General features: G+C 42.1%; 1 pseudogene; it reads left to right on the top strand.

Moving 5' to 3' along the window:
* The first annotated feature begins 265 nt into the window (after nucleotides 1–265).
* On the top strand, nucleotides 266–2,179 carry LOC128582100 (dual specificity protein phosphatase 7-like; annotated as a pseudogene).
* The last annotated feature ends 15,428 nt before the right edge of the window (nucleotides 2,180–17,607 follow it).

The following is a 17,607-nucleotide window of genomic DNA, read 5'->3' as shown; positions in this document are numbered from 1 at the left end:
ACAGCTCCAGCTGGGAGACAGAACCAGAAAGTGGCAAGGCCAGGAAGAATCCACCCTTGGGGGCTACACCACCCTAAGATTTCAAAAGAAAGACACTGACTGGGTGAAAACTCGTCTTAGGATGGCGCCGTATACAGAAAGCAGAATTCCCGGAGGACCGGGCGGCCTGGGTGGCGGGCACTGCAGCTGGACCGGAGGCGGGCGCCCGGACACCGGGCTGGGGCTCTGACGGCTGAGGTGCAGCCCCGGACCACCTGCTCTCCCCATGAAAAACCAGCTACGTGGCCCCCCAGGGCGGGCGCACCTGTCCGCTTCGGGGAGGGGGTGGTTGGGGACACCTGGGCGGGATCCCAGCTTGGTGTGGGACAACGCGGGCAATGAGGCGAGCGCAGCGACGGAGCAGGGGTCATGCCCTGCAGGAGCACTGAGTGGCTACAGGAGGAGCTGGAGGCGCGCAGCGGCACGTCGCTGCTGCTGCTCCACTGCCGACTGCTGGAGCTCTTCCAGACGTCACATATTGAAATGGCCATCAATCTAGCCATCCCGGGCATGCTGCGCGGTCTGCGCAAGGGCAACCTGCCCATCAGCTCCATCATCCCCAACCACGCCCGCAAGAAGCGCAAGTTTCGCCACACGCTGCAAGGCGGCCAGCGTGCTGCTGGAGGACCAGGCCAAGGCCGAGTGGCAGCCCCAACCCAGTGCTCCAGCCTCGGTGCCCGGTCTGCTGCTGCAGAAGCTGCGCGACCATGGCTGCCAGGCCTACTACCTCCAAGGTGGTTTCAACAAGTTCCAAACAGAGTCCTCAGAGCCCTGCGAGACCAACATGGACAGCTCGTCTTCACCCAGTGAGATGGGTGCCATGAGATGGGTGCCCACTGCCCCAGCACCCCCATAAGATGGATATTGCATTGCCGCTGACATGCACTAGAGATGGATACTGCCTGCCACGGACGTGCACTAGGGTGCTATGTAGGATAAAAGATGAAAGGACAAAATTAAGAAATACCCTAACTCTGAAATGATGACAGGCACCATCACTCTTAGATTAGTCTGGATCCGGGTGGAGCAGAACGAGATAAGAACAGATGGGTCAAGTGCTGTCATCCTGAGAATTCATGAGCTAAGTGCTATGACAAATTGTTTTACTTATCCATTAGTTGCTAGATCTGCTTTATGTTACTTTATTGTTATCTGCCCTTTGTTACCTATTGGCTAATCTGTTAAACTGCAGGTTCGCTTCTGTAAAAGGGGGTCATCATCACCCCATGCTTGTTTTCTGCTTCTTTTGCTAATTTTCCTTTTACTTCTAATTGCTAACTTTCAGATCACCTGTTTGGCTTGTTGCCAACGTTTAGACTAGAAAAACCCCAACTTCCAGACCCCTCAATGCTCTCTCACTTAGTCTGCTTTAGACTTTGCTAAGACAGCCCCATGGTTAATAAAAGACTCCTTTTGAAATTCTAATTTGAGTCAGAAGTCCTTAATTTCCCCCCCTTAACACCAGTAGCTCACCACTCACCTCTGTGCTGGGCCTGGGGGAAGGGGGCTATGCATCAGCTCTGCCTGCTCCCACAGCAAGTCAGACTGACAGCTGCCTAGCAGTGCCACTGAGTAGGATGGCAGTCCTTTGCTATCTAGCCAACCAGCCTTCCCTGAGCAGATCCTGCCCTACCTCTACCTCGGCTGCAACAAGGACTCCACCAACCTGTATGTGCTTGGCAAGTACGGCATTAAGTATTTCCTTGATGTCACCATCAACTTACCCAATGCCTTGGAGTATGGTAGTGAGTTCACCTACAAGCAGATCCCCATCTCTGACCACTGGAGCCAGAACCTCTCCCAGTTCTTCCCTGAGGCCATCAGCTTCATTGATGAGGCCCATTCCAGGAAGTGTGGTGTCCTGGTGCACTGCCTGGAAGGCATCAGCCACTCAGTGACAGTCACTGGGCCTAGCTGATGCAGAAGATGAACCTGTCACTCAGTGACGCCTATGACTTTGTCAAGAGGAAAAAGTCCAACATCTCCCCCAACTTCAACTTCATGCGGCAGCTGCTGGACTTTGAGTGGACACTGGGGCTAAGTATCCCATGCCACAACCATGCTGCCCAGTGAGCAGCTCTGCTTCTCCACACCCACCAATCACAACCTGTTCCCGCTCAATACGTTCCAGTCCACATGAGGCCTGGCACACTGCTGGGCATGGCACCAGACCCCTGCACAGCCCTCCACAGGGCCACGAGGGTGGACCCAAGCCCACTGCCTCTGGCCTGAGGAACCCACAGAGGTTGCCTGTACCCAGAGGCCCAGGCTAACCAGAGGCTGAGTGCCCTTACTGTTCTATGGGATCATGGCCCCCTTGCAGAGGGAGGCCTCTGGAGAGGCCTCAGCTCAGCTCTCAGACATGTGTGGCTTTGGGGGTCCCACACGGCCTCATCCTTTCCTAGGACACTCCTTTCTGCTGATGGCCCAGCCAATTTGGCTACTTTTTAAAGACATATCCCTGGACTTGAGTTTACTTTTTGCTTTGGGCAGGTAAATCCAAGCTCCCTGGAGCACAAAGAGTGTTCCAGCTCTTCTTGATTTTTCTTTTTTTCACAAAAAAGTGTGATTTTCAGGCTACATGCAATAGAGGATTGTATAAACCAGTAGTTCATCCCTTTCTTGATCCTACAGAGAGAGAGAAGCATTCTCAGTTTTGTTTTTTGTTCTACAGAAAACAATTGTTTGTTTTTTATGGAAAAGACAAACACCATGATGATCTGGACCAAATGCATCTTGCACATGTGTGAAGCCTCCGTTTCTTTGGTGGGCCCTTCTTGAATGGGTGGTTTTCTGCTTTCCAGGTGTTGGGATCCCCAGACATGCCATCTCTCACCTTTGGCCCAGTCCAGCTTGGCACTGCACTTGGCAGTGAGGGCTGCTGCAAGTTGTTATTGGTGGGCTGGATGGGTGATCTTTGCAATCTCAGCTCTCCCATTCTCCCCTCTTAGGGTGTCTGCAATCCTGCCAGAGATTGGCAGCAGGGGATTACCAAGCAGTAGCATGAAGCCTCTGGGCTCAACTCCTAGGAGGGCATAGGCCCTGGGCCCTTTTATATATTTATGCACTACTTCTGTCTCTCTCTGTAACTGGGAGTAGAGGCAAGTGGCTGGAAGAGCTTAGGTGGTAGGGGGCTAACCCTGCCTCCAAATTCTTCCCTGACTCTGGCTGTTGCTTTGGTCCAGCTGCCTCTCCCAGCCCCCTTGTCCCCATTGAAGCCTGACCAGTTCTCATTTTGCCCAGGCCTTCTACTGCCAGGAGACTTGCACCCATTTCAACCCTAGGGTAGGGACAGCAGCGGGCAAGGATGGACAGGTGGAAGGGGTGTATGGCTCAGTTTACCCCACCCTCCATATCCACAGAACAAAGCCACAGATTCCATTATCCTTCTCCAGTTGTGTTCCTTCTCCAACCTTGGTTCTATCAGGTGTTGGGACTGCATGGGGACCCAGGGAGGGGTAAGCGGTCAGGCCAGAGTCCCTGATGAAGCAGCACTCAGCATATGAGTGAGGCCCCAGAAACTCTGCTCCACTGCATATTACCTCACAGGGGTGGCTTTCAGGAATCCTTTTGGGCAGCAGATCAAAATCTTGCCACAGTTGAGAAATTGACAAAAAGCTTCCATGCTATACATGGTTCTTTCTCTTTTATTTTTAAAAAGAAAAACTCAGAAGCATCAGATTTGTGTAAGTGAGGGTGTGCTAGAGAGTGGTCAGTTTGCTTTATGATCTCATAAAGGAAAATTTGTGACCCTACATATATGTACACACCCATATGTATGTATATCCCGAACCATCAACAGGACTGTTTATACTGCAAGTAAATATTATTTTTTCTTAAAAAAAAAAAAGAAAGAAAGAAAAGAAAAGAAAAAGAAAAAAGGAAAGCAGAATGCACCTTGTAATCAGAAGTCTTCAAAACTAAGCTCAGGAAGAATCAAGAAAGAAATCCTCCTGAGCAGAGTTGTTTAGACCTGGAGACCCTGACTCACCTCTTTCTCTTCTTGCCACTTTTTTCTTTTCCAATTTAAAATAAATAAGCAGTCATTATTTGTAAATAATGGGACAGATAAAAATAAAGTCTTTCCATTCTTTAAAACTCTTTGGCTCAGAGAATTCCTGTCACCATTAGCCTCCAATGGGCAGATAGCAACTTCCTCCTGTGAGCACAGTGCCTGGGGCTTCCCTGAGGTCACCAGCTGTGGGGAGGGAGAGGGATCCCCAAGGGAACCTTTCTCCTTCACCAAGGCCACTTCTTCATCTTCTGGGGCCTCTCTCCTTTACTAGGGATCCTTCCTTCCCCTGTGGAACCCTCTTTCACCTGAGGGCCCCTCCTTCATGTGGGGATGAGTCTCCTTCTTCTGGGACCTTGTCCTCCATCAGGGTCCTCATTCCTCCACAGGCTGGAAGTGTGAGCCCAGGCTGTGGACTTCCCCTCTCCAGCCCCCTCTCCCGAAGCCATATGCACACCACCACCAAATTGTCACAGTTTCCCACCCCTAGCCATCCATGATCACATTGCTCTGGGAGACCTAAGGCTTGGACATTCTCTCCTTTCTCCATTGCCTGCAGGCTCCAGGTCTAGACTGCAAGACTGTCTCAAAAATCACCAAAACTCCCCCCCATTTCCCTTTAGTCAAAAAATTAAGGTAGGGAGGACTGTTTCTTTGACTTTTTAGAGATAATTTTGAACTTTTTAAAGTGGATCAACTTTACTTTTTTAGAGTTTTAGGCTCCTAGGGAAACTGAGCAGAAAGTACTGAGTTCCCAAATATCCCCACACATGGATGATCTCCGGTATCAGAGTGGCACCATTGTGAGAGTCAATGAACCTATAAGGACACTGTATTATCACCCAAAGTTCAGAGTTGACATGAGGGTGTTGGTTTCGTGTTGTATGTTTTATGGCTTTTGACAATAGAATGACACGTATCCATCACTGTGCCATTATACAGAATGGTTTCACTGTCACCACAATCTGCTGTGCTGTGCCAATCTTTGTTACTTTAAAAAAATGTAGCCACCAGAAAATTTAAAATGATATGTGTGGCTCACATTTGTCACTTGTATTATATTTCATTTGAACACTGATTGAGCTAAAGAGATTTTAAGTCTTAAAAGAAAGAAATCCTCTGCAAAAAAAATGCTAAAGTAAAAATGACCACACTTAACTGGAGTGGAATGATTAGTGCTTAAGAGTAGTGTCAGAAGTCAAAGGGAAAGTCAATTGATTTGACTACCTAAAACTATGAAACTCTGTTAAAAAAGAAATAGAATTAAAGCCTTAAGTAAGTACTTGCTGATGTGTATTTGGGTAAAATAAAATGTATGAAACTGATATCTTGGCTGGGTGTGGTGGCTCATATCTATAATCCTAGCACTCTGGGAGGGCAAGGTGGGTGGATTGCTTGAGCTCAGGAATTCAAGATCAGCCTGTGTTGTGTGAAAGTTGTGTGGTGCAGTGCTATAGAGATTAAGACCTGCAATGAAATTGTGTGGTGAATAAGGAAGGCTGTAGCTCTCAGGGCATGTGGCAACTTTATTTCTTCCATCAAAGCTTATACAGGCAATACTAATCAATAAACATATTACTTAAACCTTATCCCCAGGCCTCTCACTGCCTGACACCTACGGATCTACGGATTAACCTACGGATTAACCTGATTAACCGATAACCACTCCACGAACATTATCTAAAGCTATTTTTATGCTAAGTAATCAATAACAAAACCACAAAACAAGGTTTTGGGGGAATAAGCTGTTTGACTGTTTGACCTTTAACAGACCATCTGAAGGCAGTCATCCATCTTTAGGGAGTAGTCTGGAAATTCCTGAGATATACAGGTACCTGCCTGCAGGCCTTCCCTGACAAAACCAGGACTTTAATCACTTCTACGTGACCAGGCCTTTAGCCACATATGGAGTTCTATCCAGGTTTTTTTCCTTTCTAATTCACAAAAGACTTCAAACTTGCCTTCACAAAATGGAACCATTTAAAGGCTTATTTATAGGCTTTCCACCTATAATTCTCCCATTCTTTTTTATTGTGGTTTTGAGCATTTATATCACTCATCATTAATATGAAAATCACAGCATATCTTTCATTTTCTTGCTTAGTTTAATTCTCTTACAATATATAAAATCAAACACAAAATTAATGACAATGCAAATGATCCTACGGAACTTCCAATCAGACCATTAACTTTTGGCAATGGATTTAACTGTTCTATTCCATCAGCAATTCCTTTTAAAATCGCATCTCCATCCACTTTTTCCAATTTATGCTGAAAAGTGGAATACACTTCATGTTGTAAATGAACAATATCAGCGGTTAAATTTTCATGGCTTAATGTTGCATGAATGGCTGTTCGGGTGGTTGATGACGTGTTGGTAAAACCTGCTTTTGAAATAGTATAAGGCAAAGAATGACTACAAGTTCTTAGTGGCAAGTAGCAAACTTCTTTATTTCTAGCCAGCTTAAATAGCCAGTTCTGCACAGACACTATTAGTAGATAATCACACAATGGCTTCAGGGGTCTGTAACAAAAAACAAACCATCCTTTTCCCAGACCCTGCTAGACTACTGATCAACTGATATACATTCTTCTACTCGCCCACGGACCGATATGTCACAAGACCACAGTAGGGGATAGGGTTGATTGTAACACCAGTCTCCGGAGACCCGAGACTACCTGGAGGAAGAAACTCATTATCTTGCAAAACCACAGCCTGCTGGTTCCAAACACTTACTGATGACATGCCTTGCATGCATCAGCCTCTTGCCGTATCACTGAGGCTGGACTTTTACCTCCAAACCCTTCAGGCTTAGAGGCTGCCATGTCGCTGGGGCTGGATTTTTACCTCCAAAGCATCCAGGCTTAATGGCTCATTGTTTGGGTTCAGCCTAGGCCCCAGCATTACTGTGTGAAGCAAGAAACTGTTACTGCTCTCTCTCAGGTAGGTGGTGACAGAGATATATAAGCTTTTCGCCTATAGTTTAACAAATGTTTTTTCACTTTTTCCCAAGGGAACTTAGTTTCATTGTACATAACAGGGATGTTGGTGTAAATGCCAGTGCCATGAAGAGACAGCCATGCAGCCTCAGGTGCAGGCTCACTCCTATAATGTTAATGAAAGGAGGCAAGAAACAAATGACTACACATTCCAAGATGGCATGTAGCAAAGTTCTTATTCAGGGGTCTCATTTTATACACTCCTAGTCACGTATACACTTAATCTATAATCTACTAATTTCACCATTACCTCATTTTACCTATCTAAAATTAACTTGTGGGGAGACATCATGTCGCCATATCAACACAATCACTTCTGCATTTAAAACTCTTTTCTAGACATTAACTAATCTCCTGAGCAAACATCTAAATAAAGATCACAAAGATCAGAAAAGCCACAGGGGAACAGAGTTAATGGAAAAATACCTTCAAGCATTCAGTTTACCCCACATGAAGTAACGACTGTGTTTCTCCACAGGCAGAACACCTATACACCGTTAGACAATATGTTTTTAACATATGTCAACCCTCTGGCCCGCATCTCTGAGGAGGGGCGACATACCCTTTGGCCTCAGGATTAATGGTGCATAACTTCAGAGACTCAGCTTGTGGAATTTTAACCCCAAGCAAGCCAGCTCTGTGCATGCCTCAGGGGGGCCCAGGTTTCCTAAGCCTCTGTGTTAGCAGCAGCCATTTTTAACTCACACTGAGCTCACTTTGTGTGTTTGATGTAGGATATGTTTATTTCTAAGTATTACCCTACACAGGGGTAATACAAAAAAATGACATATTCCAATCACATTTCAATTTTATCTGTTTTTTTAAACTGACCAATTCATCACCTATGTAACAACAGCTTGTTCTAAATCTGATAATTCATTATATATTTCAGTATCAATCTGTTTTGGGGCAGTCTATAATTGTTCAGAGTTCTTATGCCAATCAGCCACAAAGTTTTGAGTCTTAATATTTTCAGTTAATGCAACACCAGCTGTAGCAGCGGCAGCAGTAACAGGGATAACCCCAAGATGGCAGCAATGAGCAGACTGATGAAATGTCTGCTTCTTTTCAGGATTTTATCAGCTACAAGTTGCAGAATAGAAAATGCTGGGAACTCCTGCCAAGGTCTGTTAAGTTGATCAGCAGCCAAACTCCGGTGTGAGCTCTCAGCAAGTACAGTTGTTCCTTAGATGGATTAAAACTCAAAGAATTGTTAACACAAGTAAACAATTGTCAAGTAGAACAAAATAATTCTCCTGTTACTTTATTTCAAGTAACATTTCCTTTTAGCCACACAAAAGAAAGTTGTAAACAGGCTTGAATGTACTTGGTGTCATTTACCACAAACTTCATTTCATATTCTTGGAGGTTGTTATGGAAAAAACCAATCCAAGCCTTAAGAGGTTGTAAAGCTACAACATTTTTCCACAAATGCATTTGTTTAGGATATGTGGCAATTCCAGGTAATGGGGTGGAAGGGAACCCTTCGTTCATCCATGAAATATGAGAAGCTAAAACTGACGCTTTACTCTCATTATATAAAAATTTTTAAAGACAAAGCTGATTCCAAGTCTGAACTTAAGTAAGCCGTAGGTCCCCAATCCATGACTTCTCCACCTGTGATATCAATAAGCATATGTGCAAAATCTCCTTCACATTTGGTCCAATGTACCCATTCATTCTGAAAATATATGCATTTACAAGGTGATAATTCAGGAAGAAATCTTATCGATACGAACCTTGTCTAGAGAGTAAGCACTTAACAAACATTTCAGATATTTGTTCTTTGTTTTCAGGCTTATGTCTATATACACAAGCCCACATTTGAATAGATATGTTGAGGCAATGGGAGTGGTCTCCAAAACTTATAGGAGGACCAATCACCCCAGTAGTATAATTAGAAATTACCATGCCTTCTTCATTAGGCTGGAACGGCCCTCTGGTGTCATAAGGACCAGGAAGCCAAGAATAATCATTAACATAAATAGGAATAGTAGGTTCCAACCAACTAACACCTCAAAGTAAAGGAGGGTTAGAAATATAAGTTCAATATTCATATTTTTGTCCTTGAGTCTGGACAGTTAAAAGGGCCATCATTGCCAGAAACAGATTGGAGGCATTCATCTGCTGGTGGATGTAATTCACCAGTTTCTTGGCTTGATGGCACAATTTCTTTACCCAACCCCAAGTCATCGGGGGTACTTCCTTTGTCCAAGGCAGCAGGGATTGTCTCTCCTTCCGTGTTGCTGCCAGTTTTAGTCCATTCAAGTGGGACATCACTTGTTTCTCCGATTTCCGGGTGTGTGTCTGGGAGGCCATGTCAGAGTTTCAAGTTTTTATCTGGAACCTAAAGTTTAGTATTTCCTGTAAAAATATAAGCATAGCCTCTACCCCAACATAAAACATGTGCCAGGGTCCATGAGTTTCTTAGAGTATCCTTATAATAAATGGGTTGATTTAATGGAGTAGTAGTAGTTTTGATCCAATGCTTATGAGATGGGAGTCTCATTTTTGTCATTCATATTCAAAAAATTTAAAGTAAAAAGAGCTGAAGATAATCTATTCTCGGGTTGATATTATACTGTTCTTCTCCTTTCTTTTGTTTTAACAACATTTCTTTTAAAGTTTGATTTTGTCTTTTGATAATGGCCTGTCCTGTACTATTACCAGGAATTCCAGTAATATGCTTTATATTATGCAATTTTATTTTTTATTTTTTTGTAGAGACAGGGTCTCACTTTATGGCCCTTGGTAGAGTGCCGTGGCCTCACACAGCTCACAGCAACCTCCAACTCCTGGGCTTAAGTGATTCTCTTGCCTCAGCCTCCCGAGTAGCTGGGACTGCAGGCGCCTGCCACAACGCCCGGCTATTTTTTGGTTGCAGTTTGGCTGGGGCCGGGCTTGAACCCACCACCCTCGGTATATGGGGCCGGCGCCTTACTGACTGAGCCACAGGCGCCGCCCTATATTATGCAATTTTAAAAAAGCTTGACATTTGCTAGAAATATAAGCAGAACCATTATCTTTTTATAGTCAAAGGTTTACCCATGACTGAAAAGGCTTCTAATAAATGAGAAATTACAGCATCAGCCTTCTCAGATGTCATTGCTGAAGCCCAAGAAAAATGAGAATAAGTATCTACAGAACGATGGATATATTTTAATTTTCCAAATTCTTGAAACTGAGTAACATCCATCTGCCATAATTGATTAGATAATAATCCTCTAGGATTGACTCCCATAGGTAAATGTGGAGCCATTAAAGGCTGACAAGTAGGGCAAGAGCATATTATAGCTCTTGCAGTATGCCAAGAAATGTTATGTCTTCTTTTTAAAGCTCGAGCATTAGTATGGTGTAATGTATGCTCATGTTGAGCAGATAAAACTGAACCCACTAACTGATCAATAGTTTGGCCAATGAAATGGGTCCTGGTATACTGGAGTAAGCTCTAACATGAGTAATATATATAGGATAAGATCTATGTCTAATTAACTGCTGAAGGCATGAAAACAATAAAGTAAGTTCTTGTGAATTAAATGGCAAAGTAACAGTTTCAATAGTTTTTACAATATGAGTAGAATACTGTGAATCAGAAATAATGTTAAGGGGACCATCAGGAAAATCTTTTAGAAGTAATATAATACCAAATAGCTCTGCTTTTTGTACAGATGAATAAGGGGTTTGTTGTACTTTATGACTATGAGGACCTAAATATCCAGATAGTCCCATTTTATTTCCATCCATGTAAAACGTTTCTGCATGTGAGATGGGTTCTAATTTTACTATTTTAGGCAAAATCCAAGAAGTATTTTTAAGAAACTGAATTCTTTTATCTGGAGGAAAATGATTGTGTATTATTCCAATATAATCTGATAATGCAATTTGCCATTCAGCATTCAACTTAAGTAAATCAGAAATTTGATTATTAGAGGAACAACATTTTTTTCAGGATCTCTTCCTATTAATTGTCTTAAGCATTGTCTTCCTTTTAATATTATAAAGGCCATTTTTTGTATGTAGGTTTCCATCCTTTTGGATGCTTTCTTAGGTAAAAATTACCATTCAACAAAGGCTGTTTCTTGCACAGAAACAGCCTTGCACAATCCTATCAGTCCTATAGGAGAGTGCATTGATGGAAAAACATAGATATAAAAATTGATTTGAAAGATTCGGTTTAATTGAGCATCCTGAATATGTTCCTCAACCCACTGTAATTCTTTTTCAGCCTCAACAGTAAGCTGTCTAGAGCTGTGAAGATCAGGATCCCCTTCCAAAATGGAAACTAAATTAATGAGAGAATAAGTGGGGTTTCCTAAAGTTGGCTGTACCTAATAATTTTTGAAAGTCATTTATCTCTTCTAATCTGCACTTTTTGAGGAAAAATATTTTGAGCAGAAATGCGATATCCTAAATATTCCCAAGGTTCCTAAGTTTGAACTTTATCTTCTGTCAATTGAAGACCATTTTCTTTAAATTTGGAACACGCTAATTGGTATAATTCTTGTAATTTATTAGAGCATAGATGAGCCAACAATATATCATCCATATAATGTAAACACATGGCCTCTGGAAAAGATTTCCTAAGTTCTTCTAAAGGTTGATCTACAAACAGTTGACACAAGGTGAGGCTTTAAGCATACCTTGAGGCAATATCTTCCAGTGGAACCTCCGAGTGGGCTTTTCATTGTTTAAAGCAGGAATGGTAAAAGCAATTCGCATCTTCTGGTTGCAAATGAATATTAAAAAATCAATCTTTTAAGTCAATAATAATTATAGGATAATGTTTTGGTATTAAAGTTGGATTAGGAATTCCGGGTTGAAAAGGACCCATTGGTTGAATGACTGCATTAATTTTTCTTAAATCTGTTAACATTTTCCATTTGCCTGATTTCTTTTTAATTACAAATACTGGGGAATTCCATGAACTGGTCGTGGGTTCAATATGTCCAGCTTGTAATTGTTCATCAATTAATTGATGTAGCACTTCTAATTTTACCAATGGAAGAGGGCACTGCTCCACCCAAACTGGTTTATCTGTTTTCCACTGCAAGGAAAGGGCAAAGCGCTGGGGCAGAGGCCCCTAAGAAAAATCCTCTGATAAATCATGGCCAATTCGAGTTATTTCAGGCTCTCTAGAAGAACTAGGCTGAGTTGGATTGTAGCCCATATTAAACATTATATTTTTAGCAACCTTTGAAATTGTGGGGATAGTGAGCATAGCTCCCCATTGTTGCAATAGATCTTGACCCCACAAGGTAATAGGTATGGATGGTGCAAGATAAGGGCGGATATGAGCTGCTTGTCCTTCAGGTCCTTGACAATGTAAATCAGAAGTACTTTGTTCAGTATTAGTCATTGTCCCAAGCCAGACAAAAGTAGCTTTTACTCAAGCTTTTGACCAACATTCAGGCCACATGTGAGAAGAAATAATAGAGACATCTGCTCCTGTGTCCACTAGCCCCTCAATTTGAATATTATGTTCAAATGTCACCTTACATTGAGGGTAAGCATCATGTCTTTTGGCATTTAGGAAAGTATGCTAAAAGACATGTTTTCCTGTGCTTTCAAAACCACCTTCCCTGGTAATGGGAGCTGTTTTGCCTTTATGATATGGTAAAATTAGTATTTGAGCCACACGATGTCCTGCAGACAATTGGGTATTTTTTGTGGCTGAAGCCCCTTCATCAATTATTCCTGGGTGTACACAAAGTCCTTCCATAGTAAAAATGCTTCTTCCTAGTATTAATCCTGAAGTCTCTGAAGGTATGTGATTATAAATTCCAGTGGATAATTTTTTAGGAAATTCCCCACTGTTAAAGCTAACTTCTGTTAATAAAGGGAGAGCCAAGGCTGCACTTCCTTGAGTGGCATGAAATAAATCCTGGACACAGACTTTGTTAACAGAATCTAGTTCTGATTCATTTGCATGTGAGCCTGGTCTTCCTCCACTGGAAACTGCTGAAGAAGAGAGCTTGACTTGTTTGTCTGGGGGGCCTCGAGCTAGCCTCGCATTGGAGTTTCCCTGATTCTGGGTAGAAGGCAAAATATTGCTGCCTTTGTCCTTAATTGAGCAACACTCATTTTGTCCAATGTCTGCCTTTACCACACTGGAAACAAATGCCTGGTGGCTTGGTCTTGGTTTTAGTTTCACTTTTACCTTTTCTACAAATTTTTCCAAATGTGGTCAAATTTTCCACAGTTGTAACATTTAGATCTCATAGTACTGGGTCGCAAAGCTGAGGCTAGCAGATTAGCTTGGAAAGTGCCTGATCCTACCTCGCAACAAATGCGAATATATTGATCAATGGTGACATTATCCTGATTTTTGAGTCCGGCCATGGCTTTTTTGCAATCAATGTTACCATTTTCGAAAGCCAATTGCAGGAGCAACATTTTCGGGGCATCTTCTCTAGGCACTGATCTTTCAATTGCTGATTGTAAACGAGCAATAAATTCAGTATATGGTTCATTGTTTCCTTGAAATATTTTTGTGCAAAACTGTCTTATCTGCCCCTTTTCATTGAGATGCTGCCATGCAGTAAGTCAATTATCTTGAATTTGAGCCAGTAATTCATGCTTACTGTGTTTAAGCATTTATACCATCAAAGGCTCCAGTTCCTGTTAACTGATCGAAGTTAAAAGTAGGAGGATTTTCAAGTCTATTACAATGAGCTTGTTTTTTCACTTCCTCCATCCACCAGGACTTAAATTGAACATATTGTCTTGGGCTCAAAGTAGTCTGTGCTAAAGTATCTGACTCTACAGGAATAAGTAAACAGTTTGCACAATAGGATCTTAAAATCCTCATAACATACAGCTTGTTAGGGCCGTAAGTATGAATATCATCTTTTAATATATTTAAAACTTTTATTTGAACAGGAATATGACTAGTTTGTACCTGCCCATCCTCAAGCACTTCCCTAAGTAGTGGAAAAGTGAAAGCACTGGTGGACTGAGCATTGGAAGCTTGGAGAACTGTGGAGGAAGACTCAGCATTTTGGACAATATTAAAAGTTACCTTATCAACAGGAAAATGGAGTTTAGTAACGAATTGAGAATCCAAAGGATTTGGCCACACTGGATAGCAACCTGGAGGAGCAGTGGGAGTCAAAGGTTTATCTTATAAGGTTGGAAAATACTTACTTTCAGGGGGGTTTGAATAATGTTTCTCAATGGCCTAGCCACATTGGGTTAACTTTTTCTTAATTTCAGTCATGTCCTCGCTATCAGAAAAATTGGTTATAGTACAATCTGAGTCACTTTCATTTAGATCTTTCTCTGACTGTTCCCTAACTTTTGGATTTTCTGGTTCATCATACACAGGCTCTTCTATAGTCTGTACCTCTTTCGGAGGTGGGAGAGAAGAATTTTCAAGACATTCTGCATCAGAACTAGATTGTAAGGGTTCCAATGCCACAGTTACCAAGTGATAGGTGGCCCAAATATCTCTACTTATACATTCTCCTCTCTGCTGGGTGTGGCTAAGAGATTTGCCTACACTCTTCTAAACTTTTAAATTTAACTGATTTTTCTTTTCTGGAGTAAACCAGTAGCAATGTTTAGCTACTACCTGAAACAGTCCTTGCAAGGTCTTTGTTTTAACAGTGGTACCTGTAGACTTTAACAGAGTCTTTAACAGGGCCATATACTGGTCCTGCAAGGACTGAGAATTTCCCATTATTTCCTTATTCTTTTGCTGGAGGTCTTGCGTATTTACAGCGCAATGACCTTCCTTCCAGTTTTAAAGTACCAGGCTTACCTTAAGCTGACAACCACTGAAACAGAGATGTGATCCCAAGGAAGCAGGCCCGTGCTGTCCTCACGAAGCTCACCCTGCTTGCTTCGCCAAAATGTTGTGTGAAAGTTGTGTGGTGCGGTGCTGCAGAGATTAAGACCTGCAATGAAATTGTATAGCAAATAAGGAAGGCTATAGCTCTCTCATGGCATGCAACAACTTTATTTATTTCATCAAAGCTTATATAGGCAATACTAATCAATAAACATATGACTTAAACTTTAGCCCCAGGCCTCCCACTCTCTGGCACCTATGGGTCTACGGATTGAGTGATAACCACTCCACTAATATCATCTAAAGCTATTCTTACACTAAGTAATCAAAAACAAAACCACAAAACAAGGTTCTGGGGGAATAAGCTGTTTGAATGCTTGACCTTTAACAGACCATCTGGAGGCAGTCATTCATCTTTAGGAAGTAGTCTGGAAATTCCTGAGATATACAGGTATCTGCCTGTAGGCCTGCCCCGACAAAGCCAGGCCTTTAATCACTTCTATGTGACCAGACCTTTAGCTACATTCAGGTTTTTTTCCTTTCTAACTCACAAAAGACTTCAAACTTGCCTTTATAAAATGGAACCATTTAAAGACTTATTTATAGGCTTTCTGCCTATAAGCCTGAGCAAGATGGAGATCTTACCTCTACTAAAAATAGAAAAGTAAAAAAATTAGGTGGGAATGACAGAGTATACTTAGGAGGCTGAGGCAACAGGATTGATAGAGCCAGGAGTTTGAGGTTGTCAGACCAGCCTGAGCAAGTGCCAGATCCTGTCTCTAAAAAATAGCTGGGCAGTATAACAGGCACCTGTAGTCCTGGCTACTGGGGAGACTGAGACAAGACAATTGCTTGAGCCCAAGAGTTTGAGGTTGCTGTAAGCTATAACGCCACAGCGCTGTACCAAAGGTGACAAAGTGAGATTCTGTCTCAAAAAAAAAAAAAAAAAACCTAAGAAAATAAATGTACAAGATAAATCATAAAGTTTGTTAAGAAAAACACATCCATGTATTATTTGATATACAGACACCTAATATTTTGATTGAGCCCTACATTGACTTAAAGTATATAGATAGAGTTACAAATTCTTATCTAACAACATAACACATAGGAAAACCAAACACAAAATAAACTGATGTTAAGGAACGTAACCTAAGAAGAAACAGAGTAATGAGGAGTTGTAAAACAAGAATATTAGAAACATTTTTCCTTAAAATTCTGTATGGAAATTAATATAACATTAAAAAGAATATTTTGTAGATAACTACAAGGTTCGACTATGACTGTGTACAGAGAGCAGATATTTTTTCTTTTCTTTTTTTTTTTTGAGACCATCTCAGTATGTCGCCCTCAGTAGAGGGCTGTGACGTCACAGCTCATAAGAACCTCCAACTCTTGGGCTTAAGTGATTCTCTTGCCTCAACCTCCCAAGTAGCTGGGACTATAGGCGCCCACCACAATGCCCAGCTATTTTTTTGTTACAGTTGTCATTGTTGTTTAGCTGTCTTGGGCTGGGTTCGAACCCATCACCCTTGGTGTATGTGGCTGGTGCTGTGACCACTGTGCTATTAGATATTTTCAATCACAGGCACATGGTGTATGAAAATACAATTTCATGGGGGTGGCACCTGTGGCTCAGTGGGTAGGGCGCCGGCCCCATATGCCATGGGTGGCGGGTTCAAGACCCGGCCCAGGCCAAAACTGCAACAAAAAAAAAAAAAAAAGAAAATACAATTTCACATAAAATACACTATAATCATTAATAAAAGCCTCAAGTAAGACTATTTTAATACATAGCACTTAAAAGGCATTAAAAATAATATGTTTTGCCTGGGCACTGTGGCTCACACTTGTAATCCCAGCACTCTGGGAGGCCGAGGTGGGTGGATTGACTGAGCTCAGGAATTCAAGATCGGCCTGAGCTAGAGTGAGACCCCTTCGCTAAAAATGGCCAGGCATTGTGGAGGGCACCTGTAGTCCCAGCTATTTGGGAGGCTCAGGCAAGAAGATTGTTTGAGCCCAAGAATTTTAGATTGCTGTCTCAAAAGAAAAATAAATAAATAATAATAATAATGGGGTTTTTTTGTTTTGTTTTTTGAGACAAAGTCTCACTTTTGTCACCCTTAGTAGTAGGCCATAATAGCATCATCGCTCACAGCAACTTCAAGCTCTTGGGCTCAAGTGATACTCTTGGTTCAGCCTTCCAAGCAGCTATGATCACCCAAGTGTTGACCACTGCCGTACGTTGACCAGTTTGTTACAGTCTCTTGAGTGGTCAACTTAAAATGCAAATTCCACTGCATGTTTTTCTTCATAAAAAATATCCCAAAGTTTTCTTTGAAAGAAAGGATAACAAACTTGTTTTGCAAAGCAAAAATTCCCAAAGAACACTCTATAAAAGAAACAAATGAAATAGCCAGGCGTTGTGGCGGGCGCCTGTAGTCCCAGCTACTTGGGAGGCTGAGGCAAGAGAATCGCTTAAGCCCAGGAGTTGGAGGTTGCTGTGAGCTGTGTGAGGCCACGGCACTCTACCAAAGGCCATAAAGTGAGACTCTGTCTCTACAAAAAAAAAAAAAGAAAGAAAAAAAACAAATGAAATCCTTACTGTGGAATACAAATTGTGCATAGAAGTCATATTCACACAATGAAACAAAGTTTCTGTAGTTCTAGAATGTTTCGTGTCTATACAAACTCTTCTGAGTACAATCCAGAAATTCCCACTCCTCTGGAGAGAATGCTAAAGCCATATCCCTAGATGTCAATAGTT

The sequence above is a fragment of the Nycticebus coucang genome, chromosome 3 (assembly GCF_027406575.1).
Source record: "Nycticebus coucang isolate mNycCou1 chromosome 3, mNycCou1.pri, whole genome shotgun sequence".
Taxonomy (NCBI): Eukaryota; Metazoa; Chordata; class Mammalia; order Primates; family Lorisidae; genus Nycticebus; species Nycticebus coucang.
This window is presented reverse-complemented; position numbering and strand designations above follow the sequence as displayed.